Source organism: Sapajus apella, unplaced genomic scaffold (genome assembly GCF_009761245.1).
Source record: "Sapajus apella isolate SASKATOON/1434 unplaced genomic scaffold, GSC_monkey_1.0 scaffold39, whole genome shotgun sequence".
Taxonomy (NCBI): Eukaryota; Metazoa; Chordata; class Mammalia; order Primates; family Cebidae; genus Sapajus; species Sapajus apella.
The window spans coordinates 19,836,298-19,857,881 of NW_022436979.1; the positions used below are offsets into that span (position 1 = coordinate 19,836,298).

Genomic DNA, 21,584 nt, shown 5'->3' on the forward strand with positions numbered 1-21,584 from the left:
TCAACCTTATTTTCCTCACAGTGCAATGAAACAGTGTTCTCTTTTCAATAAAAACAACAGAAGACTGTATCACAGCTCCACACTGGGGTTTTCCCAAACCATACTTGCGGATTAAAAGGGGCTCAAGGAAAATGCTTCACACTGCTTAAGGGTGTAAAAATGATGCTTAAATGTGGCACAAGCTTAACTTTCATTAGTCAAAAACGTTTTAAGTTAATCCCTTTTTCCCCCTATCAAAAATGTACCACCCTCCCGTAACTGTGGTTTTAAATAGTTCAGGAACGACAAGAAGCCACTTGATCAGCCCTATCTAATTATTGTGATGTGTCCACCAAGAAGTTGTGATCAATGGTAGTATCACATGGAACAGCAGCTAGACACATTCACTGCAAAATAATATTCTTCTACAAAGCACTTAATTACTCACCAACAGCACTGCGCAAATACTTGTGAGCAAATACAATTCCCCACTTTACAGTTTACTTACAGCACACAAGGCTAACAAAACCTGCACCTATGTCCACACTACCAATTCCACATAAAAAGGTTGGGCGTGATGGCTCACACCTGCAATCCCAGCACTTTGGGAGTCCAAGGCGGGTGGATCACCTGAGGTCAGGAGTTCCAGATCAGCCTGGCCAACATGGAGCCCTGTCTCTACTAAAAACACAAAAACTTAGTTGGGCACGGTGGCAGGCGGCTGTAATCCCAGCTACTCAGGAGGCTGAGGCAGGGTAATTGCTTGAAACTGGGAGGAGGAGGAGGCCGCTGTGAGCTGAGATTGTGCCACTGCACTCAGCCTGGGCAACAGAGCAAGACTCCATCTCAAAAACAAAAAATCCACGTAAAGCCAAAAGGCAACCTGACCACCTCCTTTCTTCCTGGGTCTGAAATTATCTGCACGTTCTATACCTCTCAAATTAATTCTCCTCCGTTAACTCAAATTAACTCCATCCCAATGCAATGCACAGGAATGCCCCTTTCTTTCCATTTCAGCCTGACTGCTCTGTGTCACTGCCTCGCCCCTTAGTTTAAACGGAAGTGGGTTAAACTCACTGTGGGGCTGGTGTGGGTTCCTGCTGCTCGATGCTCCAACTCCTAATATTCCTTCTGTCATCATATTACTCCACAGTATTAAAGCCCCTCATTGAAAAATGCGTCTTCTTTCCTATCCTGAAAACCCGTGAGGGCAGAGGCTGATGCTCTGGTACACGCAGCTCTCTCCTATCCTCAAGAAACACTTAAATGTGCGAACATGGGAATTTCTTAAAACTATGAAAGACCATAATTAAAAATGTGTGCTAGAGTAGGAGAGATACATAAACTCCTTTGCCCCTGGAAATGGTATAAATTCACAGCTCGTAAGTGTGGGCTTCCGAGAAGCCGTTAGGACGTATTTCTAGGCAGGTGTGCAGGTGCCGCGGCGGGCTGTCAGGTGCCGGCAGCAGCCCCAGGTCCTGAGCAGCACAGCTCTGAAGCGCAGGGAGAGTCGTGGGGACACGGGCAGGCGTGACTCAGACCACAGGCACAGGAGTGAGTATGAAACTAAAAAGAACAGTAGGTCTACAAAAACGGTAAAGAAAATAGCAGGCCAGTCTTCAGCCTAGGAAGCCATCTGCTGAAGAGAAGCTTGGTGTCCCCGAAGCTAAAGGTGAGGATTTTAAGGAGGACATCCTTCGGAGGAGCCTGGAAGGAAGGAGAAAGTGAGGCAGGGGGCAGCCCAGGAGAAGCATTTCCTTTATGAAGAGAAGGTTGTCTCACGTGCCGCTGTAAACAAGAGACGAGGCAGATGTGGACCTCCACTAACAAGTCGTCACCCTGAGCCTCCTGAGGCCAGTGAAATCTAAACTAATTAAAATTCAGTGAGGTTTACACTTCAGCTCCTCAATCACACTAGGCCATATTTCCAGGGTGCAACAGCCCCGGGGGCCGGTGAGGACAGCGAGGAGCAAGGCAGACAGATGCAGAACGCACTCCCGCCGCAGGAAGCTCTGCCGGCCAGCACGGGTCTACACAGGAGACAACCCACAAAGCAAGGCCCTGCAAGAAACCCTGCAAGGTGGGTTTACTTTCCTGCAGAGAACACGTTAACATAGTTCAGACTGACAAAACAAATAACAGCAACAACAAAAAACGTTCTTTCTACATTCACAACATTCTTAGCGAAAAGAATCTTAGCAAGGCTGCCACGGCGCTTACTCCTAATGCCATCTCCAGAGACAGGCTGGGCACGAATGTCCTTTGGGGCGGCACCAGGCGGTGCAAAGGGGTAAAATTAGGGCTCCTCATGGGATTTTCATACAAAATGAACACAGAAAACAGAATTTCCGAATGAAGCAATGAAATACTGGGCATTTGGGGTGTCTTTTAGAGGTGAACTTTACCTTACAGCCATCAACACACTGAGTGCCTAACCCCTACCTGAACCCCCTGCACTCTGGCCCGTGAAGACATCTACTGAATGTGTTCTGTGTTCATGTTCATTCATGCCTCTGTGTGCATCTCACTCCTGCGCATCATCACCCCACCCTGCCCTCCTGAAACACCTACTTCAAACATAATTCCAAAGTGCCGCCGTCCCACATACCCACGACGTTATTAACCTAGCAGGCAGGAAGTGTCCTAATAAGTATGTCCACTTCTTTCCTTTTTGACATCTGTGCTCATCTGCAATATTTTTTTGCCAAATCCCAGAAAGATATATACTTAGAAAAAACTGGGCCAGGCATGGTGGGTCACATCTATAATCCCAACACTTTGGGAGGCCGAGGTGGGCAGATCACCTGAGGTCAGGAGTTCGAGACCAGCCTGTACAATATGGCAAAACCCTGTCTCTACTAAAAATACAAAAATTAGCCAGGTGTGGTGGTGTGTGCCTGTAGTCCCAGCTACTTGGGGAGGCTGAGGCAGGAAATCACTTGAACCCAGAGGCAGAGTTTGCAGTGAGCTGAGATCACACCACTGCACTCTGGTCTGGGCAACAGAACAAGACTCCATCTCAAACAAGAAAAAGGAAACTGTACGAACTTCGGAACTAGAGAGAAACCTTTAAGATTATCAAGTTCAGTTGCCTGAACCAAAGAGAAGTTATACTTTTCCAAGGCCACTAGCAAGTCATGAACAAAGCCAGGAGTAGGATTTAGTTCTCCTGTGGCTCAGATGAGAAATGTTTTCCTCCCCATCACACCTAACTGCGTAATTTGCTGCCTTATAGTATTTCAACTATCCATGAACTCTGAACTGTGACTTTCACAAATTGTAAGGAAAAAAAAAGGAAAGATTCATCATTAGTCATGTAATAGGTCTGAAGAAGCAGGGCAGGAGATAAAAGAGGCGGCCAAGGCAGAAAAATACATATGCAATTGATTTCTTTTCTGTGTTTTATCTTCCTCTTCTGCAAGCGCTGATAAATTAAAAATAGGAAGAAAAACTAGAAATTTTTCTTTCCTTGGTCCAGAAAAACACTGCATTCTATATAATAAAACTATGATAAACGTAGGTGGGCTGAGAGTAGCCATAGTATATTCTCACCAATGAGCTGTTACCAGTTCACCCCATAAACGTACGCACGACGAAGGAACCAAACTTTACTGCACTTGATAAACATCATTAAAAAACCACTCATGGCCTCATTGAAACCCCGTCTCAATGTCACTTTAGACATTTAGAGATTAGTTCATTTAGAACAGAGAGAATGTCAGATGAGCTATAATGTTTCAGTATAAAATTGTACTCTTTGACATTTCTTACAAATCAATACCAAAACCATCTCCAAACGTCTCAAAATTCAAGAGATCAAGTAGACTTTGCAAAGTAGCTCAACATAAAAGTGAACGTCGAGGGACCAGTAGGGCAAGACGGTCACATGAGATGGTCCACACGGCTGGAGCGATCTATGCCTTCGGTCACCTGTGTGGTACTGTCCACTCAGAAAGTGGAGATAAGACAGTCTTGTTTGCAAGAAACCAGGATGGAGGCTAGAAGCTGGCAAAGACTACTTTACATGTGAGAAACAGTAGGACAGACTAGAGCACAGGGTGCAGACAAAAATCACGGTATAGGAGCCACACACAGAAAACAGGAAGCAGGAAGCAAAGGCTGTTGCCAGCAACTCTGTGTTGGGGGAAAGTGTGGACACGGCTGGATGAGAAGACATTTGTGCTGCTCCGCTACGACCTACACCTACCCACCATCACCCTACATGTGAGTGAGGCCACCGAGGACCCGCCAGCCAGCAGCCAAGCCTGGGCAAGAGCACAACTGCCCTAATTTGGCAGAACCCTAAATTCGGACAGCTATTTCGAGCCACTCAAGTTTGACAGCTTGTTAGCCAAGGTACTATGCCTTAATATATTATTTTATTACATATATATATTAACCTCTCTAAGCCTATAAAAAACTGAGATATCTCCACATATGTATGTATATATCTTCACATATGTATATGTAAATATGAGGAGATAACTCCATTTTTACAGGCTTAGGGAGATTAAGTTGATTACTCAATGTTATTTAGCAAAGTATTGAAGTTGGAAATTCAATAAATCTAGTTAGTCTACATTAAAAGTGAAAGAAACCAGGAAGGGACTGGAGACTTTGGTTCTATAAAAAATAAATTTCAACATCAGCACTGTGGATGAAAATAGATGACATAATCCCAGCACTTTGGGAGGCTGAGGCAGGTGAATCACTTGAGGCCAGGACTTGGGAGACCAGCCTGGTCAACATGGAGAAACCCCGTCTCTACTAAAAATTCAAAAATTAGCAGGGTGTGGTGGCACACACCCATCATCCCAGCCAGTTGGGAGGCTGAGGCACAAGACTCACTTGAACCTGGGAAGTGGAGGTTGCAGTGAGCTGACAGCAAGCCACTGCAATTGAGCCTAAGCGGCAGAGTGAGACCGTCTCAAAAATAAATAAGAAAGATGGCAGCTTGAGAAGGAAAAAAAAATAGGATTTCTGAGTATGACTCAGGTCCAACTGCAAAGAGACAGCAAGCACTTGTGATCCACAGTAAGAGTCACTGACGACCCCACACTGTAAAAAGGCAGGGTCCCGGGCCTACACGAAGGAAACTCTGCAGCCCTGTGTTCACCTCACCCAGCAGGAAATTTACTTGGAGCCACTTTTTAATTACTCTATTAGAGAATAAGCAGAGGATGGGAAAAGATCAAGGGAACAACGTAAAAATCTGGTCACCTGATAGCTCCTTTTACTCTGGTTGTTTCTTCTACCCCCTACCAACGATTTCGGCTTGTCTACCGTTTTATTTTACAATAATTCATGAACGACAGCCATGAACATTCTAGAAAAGCACTGTCCAACAGAAATGTCTGTGATGATTTCTGTGTTCTATAATTTGCACTGTCCAATATGGTAGCACCCGGCCACATGTGGCCACAATGTGCTTGAAATGTGGCTAATGTCACTGAATAACTCAATTTTAAGTAATTTAAACAGTCACCAATTATATCTGATCCTTTATAGCATCTCCAATTTCAAATGCTGCCTGTCAAAAGTAAAAACTTTAACATCTGCAATATTCAAAATATTTTTCTATGGTTAAAAATTGAAGCAAAAATATTTACCTCAACCCAAATTTTTATAGACATCTGTCTTAATCCTACATAGCAAAAAGAAAGTAAAAGTTTCCCAGATTTTGACTGTGTGGATGCTGCCCTGCCACGCTCCTGCCTGTGCTTCCCTGCTGTGAGCCTCCAGTGGGCTCAGCTGGCAACGAAGAGGCCCGCATGAGACCTGCTGGTTTAGAGCTTCACCCGAACACGTAACAATCGAGGGCTCTGTGCTTAGCTGTGACCTGGAGAATCATTCCTAGTTTTTTGTTTTGTTTTTGCTAAGCACTAAAAGTGAATAAATTAAAACTCTGTTCGTCAACAGTAACGACGTTGCAATGTTTACTATCTCAGTCACCCACTTTTCAGTTTGCCCTGTTATCCAACTTCTCGGAATGCTGTTCCCAAAGATGTCACCATGAGAGACATATACAAAAGCCTAAGACAAGGCTCTTGTCCTCAAAGGCATACAAGTTATTTAAGGGAACGGCTCCCACACGTAAAAGGCAGAGGTGGACATCAAACTGTTCTCTCATAGTTTGTTTTTTTTTTTGAGACGGAGTTTCGCTCTTGTTACCCAGGCTGGAGTGCAATGGCGCGATCTCGGCTCACCGCAACCTCCGCCTCCTGGGTTCAAGCAATTCTCCTGCCTCAGCCTCCTGAGTAGCTGGGACTACAGGCACGCGCCACCATGCCCACCTAATTTTTTGTAGTTTTAGTAGAGACGGGGTTTCACCATATTGACCAGGATGGTCTCGATCTCTTGACCTCGTGATCCACCCGCCTCGGCCTCCCAAAGTGCTGGGATTACAGGCTTGAGCCACCGCGCCCGGCCATAGTTTGGTTTTTAGCCAACACTAATTTCGTGCTTCCTAAGACCCAGCTCTGGGCTAAGCACTGTGCATACGTCACTGTCACTGGGTACTCACAGCAACCCTATAAGGGAGCTACTAGGATACTGTCTTTATTCTCAAGATAGCTGAGGTTTAGAAGGTAAAATCATAGCCAGCCAAAGGCAAAGCTGAGATGTGACTCCAAGTCTGTTTGCTTCTAGAGTCCAAGCCCTTAATTCACAGACAACTCTAAATGTATATATCATATTTAATATGTACAATGATTATACAACAAAGTTATTCAGTGAATGAAGACCCAGGTCTCTCCCACTTTCCTCTGGGATTAGAATGTTCTCTCTGCCAAACCCAGCTCCTTTTGCAGGATGGAGTCCTCTGGACACCATCACTTCCTCACAATGTTTGATTAATCACAGCACTATTTTGATGAACCCTTGACTGCAGGCATGCACTCTAGGTACCTACCATTTCCCCCCAATGATTTCTCTGAAACACTTTCACATACTCCACTCTGTTCTAAGTTTAAGAACTATAATCGTAGCATATTTGGTGGTTAAGGAAGCTTCTAGTTTAGGTTTAGGGGTCTTGAGCGTCATTTCTTCAGGGGCTGCAACCACCAGGAACTGGAAGTCAGATTTCTGCCCTTCCTTGCTGACTGCGGCAGGGACTGCTCCCAGGGACATTCAGTGTGCTTTAAGATCAGCAACTTTAAGGTCCATTACAATAAAACACCCGTAAGACACTCATGGCAGACTGTGAAACCTGCACTGCTAGGGTAACTTTCAGTCAAGCAGTACTACAAAAACCAGCAGGGCAAGGTGCTGGTATGAAACGTGCACATGCGTGTACAGACGTAACCTGTACACACACACACTCCTGTGCATAATAGTTGTGGCACGCTAAACCATGAAATATTACCTCTGGCTACTCCTGGGAAATAGAACAGGTGGCTGGGGAGAAAGAGGAGAGAGGAAGAGAACTGCTAATGAGCACATTACTTAAATAAATTTAAATATTAAAACATGTTAAAGCTCAGAATGAAAGAATATAGAAATACTTTTGTGGGCTGAAAACTAGACTTAGGCTGGAAAATCTCAAATAAATTATTTTTAAGCCTTAAATATATATAAACATATGGCCATGTATATAAAATATCAGAGCTTCTTAGAAATATCATAGTGAGATATCCTATGCAACTTTTTGTAATATTTTTGAGTTGGAACAAATTTTGAACGAAATGGATCGTGCACACTAAAGCATCCTCTTACTGTAAAAACGAAGTCTGCTAAAGCCAGAGGGTCTTTCACAATGCTCTAGCCCAAATCCTGCACCTTAAACATGAGGGACTGAGGTCTAGGAATGTGAAATAAATTCCTGAAGGTCAGAGTCAGCAGAGGAGTGGAAGCCAGCATGGAGCTCCCACCGAGGAAACTGTTTAGAAGTATCTGCTGCTCAAGCCTTTTCCATCAAGGGCCTGCACTGGAATCACACGGTACGAATGCCACAGACCCTTCTTCCTGCCCCATGCCAGGTCCACCAAATCACACTCTCCACCCATGCGGACCCAGCCTGTACGATCTCATAAAGGTTTCCGGCTAATTCCATCCCACGCTGACCTTCTTGGCACAAGTGCTGAAAGAAGGTAAAAAAAAATTCAGTGGTAGTTCAACAGCTTTGTTTTCAGTCATGACAATAAGTAGTACTGGACATATTCTGGAACAAAGCATATTATCCATTTCTTTAAAATACTATTTGAGATACAGAGAACTACAACAGGACTATGGCTATATGGTATTTCTCCAGTATGCTTCTTAAGTACCATAAGAACCATGATTAATGTTGCAAAAAACGCAACGCAGTGGCCAGAACACGGCCCACCTGAAGATTCCAACGGTTCTTCAACTGCTTCCTAAGTCCTGAAACATCGCCCAGAATCTTCCTGACAAATCGGCAACTACTGAGCAAATCATTAAAGCCTGTGAGAACATAAGTTAAATGAAATGTAGTCTTTCCAACATAAAAAAATAGTAAGACTCTAAATGGCTACAGAAATTTCCATTTAACAGCATATTTTCCGTCGTTTTGGAAATGGCTTTGTGGTGGACTGAGTGGTGGCTCCTGCCCTAAAGGTAGGTGTGTATGCCCCCGGCACCTGGGAGAGTGAACTGATTTGGATAAGCACCTCTGAAGATGTAATTAAGAACTGCAAGATGAGACCACCTGGCAATTATGGTGCACCCTAAATTCAATAGCAAGAGTCTTTTTAAGAGAAAGGCAGAGGGAGACTTGAGTCAGAGACCCAGGGAAGAAGGCCACCTGATGAGAGAGGCGGAGACTGGAATGCTGCTGTCACAAGCCAGCAGGTGCCTGCAGCCTAGGAGGAGCAAGGATGGGTTCTCCCCTAGCATCCTCAGAGGGAGCGAGGCCCTCACAGCACCTGGCATTCAAACTTCTGGCCCCTAGAACTGTGAGAGAACACCACTCTGTTGTTTGAATTTATGCTAACTAGCCTTAGTGAAATATACCTTTTTAAAAATTAATGGCTTTACTGAGGTATAACTGATACATAAAAAACTACATATATTTAATGTATACAATTTGATGAGTTTGAATATACACACTAATACATCTCTTTATTTGAATAGCAAATAATAGTACTGAAAAAAATATTTTCTAAAAGATAAGAATTGGGTAACATTGGCAAACAATTCCGTAATGCAGAGATAGCCACTTTTATTACTTTCTGTAATAAGTCAGGTCTAAAGCTGATTTGAGATGAAACCAAAAAATCCCAAGTTAAGCCATGATTTCCCTCAGAAGGAAGAGAAAGCAGGATGCCTCGGCTCTGGAATGGGACTTCCTCGACATCTCTGACTGAGAACCACAACTGAGCTAAGTCTTTTGTTTTGAGTTGTGAATATATAAAATATAACACAACCTGTATATCGGTTCTATCTGAGTATATTATTTCTCATTTTCTTCCTCCCCCATAAGAGAAGAAAAACTCCCTAAATATTTATTAACTCTATTCGTAATTATAAATTCTATCTTAACACCTGCAACACACAAAGTTCCAACTATAAATCTGTTTCCACTAAGGACCGAGACAGAACAGACTCTGATTCTGCGTAAAGCAAAATAGCCTCTCTGTCCTCCAGAGTTCGTTTCGCCAGCACCATGCGTCTCAGGGTACAATGATTAATCACATTTTTTTTCCAAAACTAATTTACCTAACGTTATCTTGAGTCAGATAAACTTACCTGTGCTCACCGTGCGTTTGCCCAAACTGTCCTATTTTAACCACACCTTTTGCTTCTCTTATACAGAATCTAAGAAAGAACAGTAGGAAGGCCTAACACCAGGGAAAATTAACATACAGTACATAAATAAGGAAGATAGGAGCGGTCGGAGGTTTAAGTATAAGTGCTTTAGAACTTTACAGGGCATGTCGGGCACCTAAAAGTGTTTTTAAATGTCTGTGGCTCAGTGTTGAAAGAGCTTGCTCTGAGTTAGGTAAGCCACTGAAGAACCACAGGCACCAACCAGATGCATGGAAAACAAACAGGGCAACACAATTCCACATTATTTTGATTTTCTTTCTTTTTTTTTTTGAGACAGAGTCTCGCTCTGTCACCCAGGCTGGAGTGCAGTGGCGCAATCGCGGCTTGCTGCAACCTCCACCACTCGGTTCAAGCGATTCTCCTGCCTCAGCCTCCCGAGTAGCGGGATTATAGGTGCCCACCACCATGCCCGGTTAATGTTTGTATTTTTAGTAGAGAGAGGGTTTCACCATGTTGGTCAGGCTGGTCTTGAATTCCTGACCTTGTGATCCGCCCGCCTCAGCCTCCCAAAGTGCTGGGATTACAGGGGTGAGCCACCGTGCCCGGCCCATTAATTTTGATTTTTAAAATGAAGTATTAAAGTAAAACAAAGCACCATGAGATACAGAAATAACAGACTGTAACTGTGAAACTCCAGGAAGCACCTGACAGTCCCTCTGCAAACACGTCATCCATGGGACATTGCAGCCTACAGATCTGTACCCAGCCTCCTTAAATAAAATGAAATTGGCCCCAGAACAAGGCCGTGTATGGCAACTCAGAGATCGCGGTGCAGTCCTGAGAGGACACAGGCAGGAATGCACAAGTGGGCAGGCAGAGGGCACAGGTAAGCGGGGAGGGACGGAAACCACACGGAGGCCAGCGTTCACCTGCTTGAACGGCTACGACTTCTCTTCCAATGGGCGAAAGGGAAAGCCCTTCAATGTGGCTGCTTTTAAAAATCTCTCATTACTACCATGCCTGGTTCTGTGGTGGATACAATAATGAACAAGGGTGGTCCTGGGCCATGAGGACCTGAGCCAACACTGGATCCCCCGAAACACGGACCAGAGGACCAGCAAGGAGGCATGGCGTCCTCTGCTCCCGCAAAACACAGACCGCCCCGCTGGCCATGAGCAAACGCACAACTTCTCCTTCACTTGTCACTCAGCATCCCGCCCGAGAGCTCTGGACTGTGAGCTGCCCTGCGCTGCCTTTCTTTAGGTGGTGTTCCAAGGCCACATCTCACTGCGGCCTCTGCGCGCTCTTCTGTCAGCTGTGGCCATCTGAGAGCCATTGTTTCACTGCAGTGCTGGTGACTGCAGGATTAGGCTTGGAGCCAAAAATGGAATTCTATTCATAGGCTGGCAAGGCTGGAAAGCAGTTCAGAGCTCATTTAGTTCAAACTTTCAGAGTTCCAAAGCAAACACTAATAAAATTAATCGAATGACTGGCCTGAAGTCACACAGGGAGTCACACAGGGAGCTTGTACCCTAAAGTCTTCAGGCCTCTCTTCTGGTTTTAATTCTATCTCACTAGCCGATTCTTGTTGAAAATTGATGGCATTAAAAGTTAAGATGGACAGCAAAACTCAATTTACAGGGAACTGCCTTCAGTGATCCTCTAAATGTCAGATGCAGCAGGGCCACAAAAAGAGGGTAAGGTACACGACCCATTCCATACGGTTAGCATCACGTTGAGAGAAAAAGACTCATCTCAGGCGTCCAAATGCAAACTCTTTCCTATAATTTTAGCAAATAATATTCAGAAACTATAAAAAAAACTCAAATGCCCCGACAGAATTTATCATAAAGATTCAAACTAACCGATTTGAGGAGGAAAAAGCTTGTCATCATCAGCATCGGCAGAAATGTACTGAAGAAAATTTGACTTCTTGCAAACTTCAGGGATAATATACTTCACTTATTTTATAAAATAATAATGCGCATGAGAAAGAGGTAGAAAAAAAGTCTATAGATTCCTCCTTAAAATATTTGCATATCTTGGTAAAACGGCTGCGAATAGGTAAGCTTTTTTTTTTAATAATTAATTCCTGCCATTGTAATGTGACCGACCAGTCCTTTCCTTCCTCTGCCGCTATCAAATGCCACCGGAAACCCTTGGAAGTTGTTTGCAGCTTCAGCTATTTCCTATTGCACTTGTTCAGTATTCGTTCCAGCCACAATAAAATGCCACTTACTTTGGTCCAGAAAAACATCGCTGTAAAGTGTTACCGGACTCACACGTGCTGTGTGCCCGGGATACCTACTAGCTGTTACAGCATTTTGTAACTTTCCTGCATGCTTTAGGGATTACCACACAAAAACTGTACATCTCTACCCAATCTGTCCACAATCACAAACCACATTTCCTATGGTGAACACAAAATAATTCTATACTAAATACACTAACTTACATGTCAAGAAGTGACTAAAAAAACAGACCACTGTGTAACACTGTCCTCTAAAGCATAGGAAATGGAAACTTAGCGTGAGCATCACATCTCAACTCAGAAGAAAAGAATAAGCAAAAGGGAGGAAATGATAAAGATCTGCTAAGCATACTTACAGCCAGCTGTTGGAGCTGAAACTGGGAGCTCTGAAAAATTTTTAACAGGACACATCAACAAAAAAAGGTATAAAAAACTCAAAATCTAGGAAAACTTATCTTCTCATGAGAAACAATGACTTCTCAATGTAGAAGTGATCTAAACAGTCTACTAATCAACTTGTGGAATCTCATCTGAGACCTCAGTCTTGATAACTAATACTCTAACTGCTCTTCTTTAAAGAAGAATTTTGTTATTAACAACCAAGAAAAGCAAAATACAAATAGTCCTTTCTAAGTATTCTTGTTTAGAGCAATGGGGGGGGAGTCAATTTTTACTTCAGAAATATAAGTCTATCCCTTCAAAAGAATTAAAAAAACTAATAACCAACAAAATTGTTTAACTAGTCCCACCAGTAAATACATCAACTCATCAGGCGTCAGGAAACCACAGCTAACTTGTTTCTGTGTGGTTGGCTAGTGAAAAATGACTTTTACATTTTTAAATGGTTGAAAAAAAAAACTTTTGTGATATGAAAAGGACAGAAAATTCAAATTTTATTGAATGCATTTATTTTACTTATAAAGTTTTATTGGAACACAGCCGTGCTCACTCATTTCTGTAACATCTACAGCAGCTTTTGGGCTACAGTGACAAGGCTGGCTCGTGCGGGAGACCGTGTGGCCCTTTGCACAGTTTAATGACCCCTGCAGTACATGGTTCGTGAAACTAAACACTAGTTCATTAAACACCTCGTGGTACTGAAAAGCTGCCCATTTGTGGTCTGACGGTACCACAGAAATAAGATCAGCCTGAAAAGCCACTGTTATATGATACAGAATCCCTCAATACAAAGAGTAGATGAGAGACAGAAAAACTGGCTCCACAACCATATTCACATCCAAACACGAAGGCACGGGGCCTGACAGCGGCACCTTGTACCACCAAGGCGCGGCTGCCGGGACATTCACATGCGGCCTGACCTCCAGTGGCTCTAACCTCTGTGAAGTCACAATTATCTATAAAACGAAGAAAATGTAAACAAGGAACACAGCAGACTACTGGTATTCGTAGTCACCAACTCACAGGGCTCCTGGAAATGTGAAGTCTGTGGAGGCTGCTCGAATCGATGAGACACAGCTGTCAATGTTCCTCTGACTCCTAACGGAAGTTCTGTTCCAGCCCTATCCAAAAGTGGTGTGCCAAGACGCAGCAGACGGGTGGAAGAGCAGTATGAAAAAAGACTTGTGAGAGTAAGACGGAACGTGGGAAAAGAAGGAAAATTAGGCTTTGCTGGTTTCCCCTGGGCTGTCTCCTTCAAGCTCAGCTCTCCAAGGGAGCAGGCATGAGACAGCTGATGGAAATCTGCTCAAAGAGAATGAACCAGCAGGACCAACAAAATTCTAACAATGCAATGTGCTTCACCATAATGAGACGCGATTTTGAGAAAGGATCACCCTCCAGAATACATGGAATTTGTCTCTACAGGTTGGGCATGGGGCTCATGCCTGTCATCACACTTTGGGAGGCCAAGACAGGACAATCTGAGATCAGAAATTGGAGACCAGCCCGACCAACATGGTGACACCCCTGCCTCTACAAAGAATATAAAAACGAGCTGGGTGTGGTGGTGCATGTCTGTGGTCCCAGCTACCCAGCAGGCTGAGAAAGAACAAACTTGGGCCCAGGAGTTCCAGGCTGTGTGAGCCACGACTGCACCACTGCACTCCAGCCTGGATGACAGGGTGAGACCCTGTCTTGAAAAAAAAAATGTCACTCTACAGGACTGATGAAGGAAGACGTAAGAAACAGTAAGCTGAAACAAACTCAAAACACAAAACCTCCGTGAAGATTCACTATTTATCAAATGAGATTTTTATGGTATAGACATACTGAATTTTGTACTATATGATCGCATTACCTATTTAAAGTCTCAAGTAGACAGAAATACATGCAGCAGCTATCAAAGAGCCTAAACCCTTTAAAGATGCACTTATAGACACACAGAAATCACAAACACAAACATATGCATATATTCAAACAGGATGCCCTATATCATTACCTACTAAACTTTTCTGATAAATTTATTTTTAGTCATAAATAAATTCTTTATTGTCTTTGTCCTCAAAGAGGAAGATGAATGAGAAAAGGTAAAAAGTAAACATTGATTAGGTAAAATCAGTAGATCAGTGAAATGGAGAGTGAAAGGTACATGGATATGCACATACGTTCCTATAATCGGGTGGCAAATTCATTGGTAACCATAAAAAGGTGATTTTTTGTTTTTTTTTTGCGACGGAGTCTCGTTCTTGTTCTAGGCTGGAGTGCAGTGCAGCAATCTTGGCTCACTGCAACCTCCGCCTCCTGGGTTCAAGTGATTCTCATGCTTCAGCCTCCCGATTAGCTAGGACTACACATGCACCACCACACCTGGCTAATTTTTGTTTCTTAGTAGAGAAGTGGTTTCGCCATGTTGGCCAGGCTGCTCTCAAACTCCTGACCTCAAGTGGTCTACCAGCCTCAGCCTCCCAAAGTGCTGGGATTACAGGCGTGAACCACCACGCCCGGCCAAGGTGATCTTAAAAGCATCTACAGCTGTTACGGAAAAACCCAAGATGCATATCCACGTGCACGGTATGCAATCTGTGTAAAAAAGATGAGAAAAAAGCCAACATAGTCTTTCTTGCTTGTATATAAGTGAAAGAAAACGCAAACATTAGTTGCCCCTAAGTAGTAGATTTTACTATTCACATATGGTGAGGCAACAGATGCGGAATGATGGTGAAAAGACAGTTTGTCACTTCCCGAGAGGAGGCCATGCCTCCCCCAGTGGACGTGGACAAGGACGAGCCGGACCACACAGCGTGGTTCTGCAGGTGGGAGGAACCAGGACAGCCTGACTGAGGGTCTCACAGAAAGGCTAGGGTAAGGCGGGGCACACACGCAGAGGACTCAAAGGCTCTGGGGCACAGCTGTCCCCAGTTGTCCGGCACTGGCTCTGAGATGACTTGGGCATGACACGGGCAGTGCTGCGGAGTTAGACTCTGGACTGGTCGGCTTACGAATGAAAGGCACAGTCCGGCACCAGCCATCTGCCAACCCGAGTCCTGGAAGGGGCAGTCCTTCCCCAGTCCGTGAGGGCCGAGATACCACGAGAGAAAACAATTAACATACCAAGGAGGGAGCTGAGAGTCCAGAGAGCTGGGTGAAAGTAAAACTTCAGTGGGTGTCTTTTTGTGCCTTTTGAATGTTGTGCCATGTGACCGCGTGGCCTATTTAAAACAAGTGATCGAGCTTATGAGGTGTGCTACCCACACGTGAGTACGCATCACAAACACACATCTGCCTTCCGGCCCTGCTGAGCAGAGTGGACTGACGATGAACGGCTCCCTGCGCAAGGAGGACTGAGGGGTGCCATTCGGCTACTGGTACAATACAACAGCACGATTTGGGAGGGACAGAAAGTGCCTCTGTCCCTGTATTTCCACAAACTCCAGAAACACATGCGGGATATTGCTAAGTTTCCACTTAAACCTAGGCATTCAGTTTCTACTCCTTAAAGACACAAAAATGCTGGTTAAGAAGATTCACTGCTTATTAAAGATGTTTACAGTACATACATATTGATGGCACTTCTAAACTTAAAAAAACATCTTTTTTCTGATTTAAAACCAATAGCTGGCCTTCCACTTCTAATAAGGGGATCAGATTTATGCTTCAACATAAAACCACGTAGAGGAGACAAAATAAATGCACTGACAGTTTACAGGACGCTGCACGTCAGGCAAAGAAAGGCCGTGTCCCCGGGAGACAGAAAGAGACGAGGGGAAGCTTCTAATCGCACCAGCTTACTGCCTTAAGACAGTTTCCAGGCAGTGAGGCGCTCCTATGTGAAGTCCAACAGACGTGGTGTATCTATGCACATAAGGACTTGCCCTCAATGCTCACAGCAGCTTTATTTACAAACAGCCAAAAACTGGCAACAATGCAAATGCCTATCAACAGGTGAGTGGATAAACAAATTATAATATATTTACACAAAGGACATACAGCAGTGAAAAGAAATATAGTACTGATACACACTAAAACACGCATGAATCTCAAAATAAGCATGCCAAGTGTAAGAAGCCTTATCAAAAAGAGTATGTGCCGTGTGAGTTCGTTAATATAAAATTCTAGGAAATGCAAACTATTATTTAGTAATGGACAGCAGCCGGCAGTTATCTGGAGACGGAGGTGGGAGGGGTGGGAGGCGTGTGGAGACCTTTGGGAATAATGGGTGCATTCATTGCCTGATAGTGGTGATGCTTTCTCAGGTGTAAAAGCCATGTCAAAGCTTATCAAATTGCAGGCTTTAAATATGTAGTTTGCTCTAAGTCAATTACACCTCAAGAAAGCTTTTTAAAAATAAAGAGCAATACTTGGTTTGTAGCAAAAACTTGAAAAATACCAAACACACAGATAAGACGGTAAGACTGTGGTCTCTTCTAAAGCATGCCCGCGTCTAAAAGTAACACTTCAAAATTATTAACAAATGCGGACTGTAAGTTGTGTATCAACTCCTCCAAGTTCAAAGCAATAGCTTTAAGAAAACTCTAGACAAGAGTGGCGTCGATTTCCTGAGGCTGTCTGTGGATAATGAGACTTAGAAGCTCACGCTGGCCCCCTTTGTTCAGGACCCCATTTCTTCTCTGTCCCTGGCATATCACAAAGCTTGATGCTTTTGTTTGCAGGCGCTGGGGCTGCCAAGGCTCCAACAATCTGAATTCTATGCTCTTGCCTCTCTTCCACCTTGATCAAGCACGCAACTTACAAGCAGCAAATTTACCCTAACTGATCATGGACACAGTCAAACATAAAATGTTATAAAAATGAGCGATGTCAACAGAAGTGTATCTATCACAAAAGGAAAATGGATATGGTCTTCCACTTGCATGTTCTGAAAATGAAAACCCGCCGCCACACGACTTATAAACAATACAGTAAGAGCGGTCTGAAATGCAGAAAGACAGTGCTTGGCACCATCATCAAGCACAAAAACCTTGAAGAGAAAAAGCATTCAAAAAAGTTCACTCAGACTTGTCATTTAGAGCACAGAATTCGTAAGAGCACTCACTAAACCCACTCCAGGGAAGGATTTTGGTTGTGGCTTTTAAAATACTGCGTTATACTAGGACAAAAGGAGAAGCAGAAAAAGGTCATAAAGAGGTGTCTTCCTATTTTCCAAAAAGACTTTTAGGGAGGTCACTTTGAGGGAAGGTGGTTCTCTTTCTGGGTCCACAAGGAAGTGTAGTTCTAAGGGCAAGAACTTCCCAGTGCCAGGCCCCTTCCCGTGCGCCTCCATCCAGGAGACTTAATTATTTCTGTTTTAATTTTAGAGGGTGTGAGGGAAAAAAATCAAAGGTCAATCACTCCAGTAGAAGTTTAAAGGAACTCTTCTCACTGGCCCGGGGGCTTGGAGAAGGTGGAAATTCCTCCCAGATTACAAGTCCCCGCCTCCCTCGTCTGGGCGGATTTCCCCCGTGGGGTCCCCTCCCACTCTCGCGGAAGCTGCTTTTCCCCTCCTGGATTCCATACTTGGGTCCCCATCCACACTTTTCGGGGAAGACTTTCTCATTCTTTTCTATCTCCTTTTTCTCTTTCTCTGCCTAAATAAATCACTTTCTGCAAAAACTTTTTGGGGTCTGGTATTTACTTTACGAGCGTCCCGGGCCCGGTGTGGTCCCCTCTCCCATTCTTGGGTGAGTGAGAGACCAAGAGCCTGGAAAGACGTCCTCTCAGGGGAGCTAAGCGCTCCCCTGCACCCCAAAACCCAGCAACAATTTAAGTTTACCCAACATGTTGCAAGGCACTGATACTGGCTCTCAAAAAGAGGTCACTTTTATTCATAAAAATAACGAATATTCTCTTTAGCCCTTATTCTAGTGCTCAGGCTTCCCATCAAGTGTAGCTGTCTCCCATACATTCATTTCCTGGTCTCGAACTCACCACTCCTTCAAACTGTCCCCAACGTGAAAACATCTCCCACCTCCTCTCCATCAGTCTACTGCTGCCACCTTCGATCTGCCCCGTCCCTGTTCCAAGGCCCTCATCTTCCCAGTCACACCCCACCGTCTGTTTCCTTCCTCCACCACACCTGTGACAGCCTGTGCCACACGGCTGCACACACCCATTCCTCTTTCTTATGTCCCTTTTGTAGACTACAAACTTGCAAAGAATAGAGTCCGGTGAATAAATACAGCCATGCACTGCGTGACAACATTTCAGTTAACCGCAGACCGCACAGACAATCAAACCGCATATACAACCGTGGTTGCGGAAGATTAATACCATATTTGTACTGCACCTTTTCTACATTTAGATATGTTAAGACACACAAATGTGTCACAAGTGCCTGCAGTGTTCAGGCTATCCCACACAGCCTGGGTGTGCAGCAGGCTAGACCATCTAGGTTTGGGTAAGTACACTGCATGCTGCCCACACAATGACAAAATCGCCTGATAACACATTTCTCAAAATGCATCCCTGGCATGCAACAACGCATGACTGCACTTGATGCATAAACAAATGCTTTACACAATGTCTCTGCAGCCCGATGAACATGGAGGATAATCACCAGGGTCCCAGATGGATGTTTCCCACTAAGAAACAAGCAGGCCCGCTTTATTCTATCAAATTTGTTTATCCAAAGGCACAAATTTATCAATCTGCTAGAATCTTGATTGTCCTACATAAGCAGAGCAGCTGTAACACCTGCAGGTGGAGCGGCCGTGGCACCTGTCCCGGGAGCGACTCCGGGTGCTCCTGCACGCTACACACGGAAGCCTTACCAGAAATCACAAAATCTAAGCACCTGGGAGTCTGCTCTCCCCAAGACCCCAGAGGGAAAGCCTCACTCTGGCCCAGATCTCTTGATTTCCAGCCCAGTGATTTTCTTGCCCAGCCATTAATCATTAAGTGACATGATTTAGCGTCTCCAGGTGGAGAGGTGGGTCAGTAAGTCACAAGCACTTTTTCCCATCAGACAGACTTTCGTCAGCTTTCACAATCAAGGGCCACCATGACGCTGACCTACCTGTGAAAACTCAGTCTGCTCTAAAGGTTGTGAGAAGATAAGGCACGTGCGCTTTGGGCGCGGAGGGTCACACCCCAGTTTTCTGCTGAGTTGCAGAAAGAGAATCATCTAGAAACAGATCTTATGAAGCTATATTTACCGTATTATTTAGTAGTGCCCATGCTAAAACATGGCCGTTTCTTCATCTTCCACAACTTTAGGCGGTCTATGGAATGCTGAGACGTCCCTGCTAACCATATAGTTCTTAACACGCTTCACAATAAATACTGCTGTATGCCAACGACAGTATCCTCCCCTATGACCGGACTTCCACTCATAAAAACAGAAAGCCTCTGTGTACACGCGAATGACTGTCCTGCTGCCCTGCCAGCGGAATGCGTGTGCCCCCATCGGGGCTGAGCGCTGGCTGCGGACACCTGGAGAGGGTTTATTCCTGCTGACGGTAACAGCACAGAGCTCTGTGCAAACATCTTTTCTTAAGTGCTGTCAGAATAGAGAGATTTAAAAGGGAGAGGCAATGTCATATGAATCATGACATCGCAGCAGCAGCATCATTTCTGAGCCCCAGGAAGAACCAAGGGCTTTCACGGCTCCCACAGCAACGCCAGGCTACCTAAGCTCCTTAGTTCCTCTCTCCTCCTACCCTCACTGATGTTATGCCCAGGCCCATGCCACGTGCTCAGGTACCCAAAAGGACATTTGTTGCCTGCTCATCTATCTCTTCGCAGAGGACTTAATCTAATCTAAAAGAGAGACAGAAGACAGAATAATGAAAATACTGCTTAGTCAAATTCATCAAACAAATGAACACAGGGGTAGTTTCTGATCTTGAATTACCACCTGTGATCCGACACATACGTGCGTTTGGGGGAGGGGTGCACATTTGATTCGGTCCATGGTTCCTGGCTCCTAAGTCCCACAACCCTTGTTAGTCTTTTGTTATGAAGTCGCAGCACTGTTTGCCTCCAGAAACAACACCTCTCTCTGGACCATGTGCCCCTCTCCTTTCACCTGCCAAGGCAGCACGCCAATCTGACTGTGGGTCATAAGCCCCTCATTCCAGACAGGGACCCGCTCCCTACCCCGGAGGCGGAAACACTGCAGAGAGAAGCCAAGAGGACTCTCAAGAGACGGGCCTTTGTCAGCCACGTGTTGACATGGCTGCCCATGCGGCAATCATGCCTAGGCAGCGAAGTCTCCATAAAAGGCTCAAGAAAGCAGGGTTCAGAGCTTCTGGACGCTGAACGCGGGGAGGCTGACGGGAAGGTGAACAAGAACTCACCCAGGTGCTGGGAGGGTGGCAGCCCCTCCCCCAGCTCCACTGGAACAGAAGTGCCCGTGCGTGGGACCCTGGCAGACCCTGCCCAGTGTATCTCTTCGTCTGGCTGTTCACTTGTTCACTTACAGCCTTTTAAATCTCCTTTGTAATAAACAGGTAAATGGAAGTGTTTCCCTCAGTTCTGTGACCAGCTCTAATAAATTAATAGAACCCAAATAGAGGTCACGGGACTCCTAACCTGGAGCTGGTGGGAAGTTTCGGAGGCCTGGGCTTGTAACTGATGGAAGAAGGGAACAATCTTGGGAAGTGAGCCCTTCACCTGCAGACTCTGCGACTGTCTCCAGGTAAAAAGGTCAGAACTGAATTACAGGACACCCCAGGTGTCCACTGCTTGGTGTGCAGGGATCTTCCCCCAGCCCTCCAAAACACACTTGTCCCCAGAAGTCTTCTGTGGTGAAGACTGCTGCAGTTTGGGAAGGGGATAGGAAAAAATCTCTTTGAGTGTTTGTTTTTGTTCACACATTATCTCCATCAAGGCTTTTACTTCTAGATTTCTCTCTCTCAAGGTCTGGGACCGCCACTGGAGAGGCAAACTTTCTAGGGTTCTAATTCATCTTCACAGTTCTTATAGAGTTCTGACTTTCTTCTCTTATGTTTGACAATGCCTTCTAATTTTTCAGCACTTAGTTCTTAGATCTTTTGCTTTATTTCACAAGAAAAGGAGGGTGAATGTAGTTATCACTTGTGCAGTAAAGGAGCACAGATTAGAAGTTTATAAAAATTTTGGAGGAGGATGTTGAGGTCAAAGAGCTATCTTCTTAGAAGCAGGGGAGTCAGTCACAGGCATCAATGGAAAAAAAAGTTAGAAGCAAAAGGCCGGCCGGGCGCAGCGGCTCATGTCTGTAACCTCAGCACTTTGGGAGGCCAAGGCGGGTGGC

The 21,584-nt window shown here is 44.8% G+C and overlaps 1 protein-coding gene and 1 long non-coding RNA gene across 9 annotated transcripts in view; one reads left to right on the plus strand and one right to left on the minus strand.

Annotated features, from left to right (window-relative positions):
• Positions 1-21,584, minus strand: part of FAT1 (FAT atypical cadherin 1) — a 139,144-nt gene that overhangs the window by 53,026 nt on the left and 64,534 nt on the right. The gene's annotated exons all lie outside the window — the stretch shown is intronic.
• Positions 9-17,765, plus strand: LOC116565284. The gene is made up of 3 exons (XR_004275361.1): positions 9-20; positions 4,999-5,003; positions 17,681-17,765. It is a non-coding gene; the product is annotated as an uncharacterized LOC116565284 (long non-coding RNA).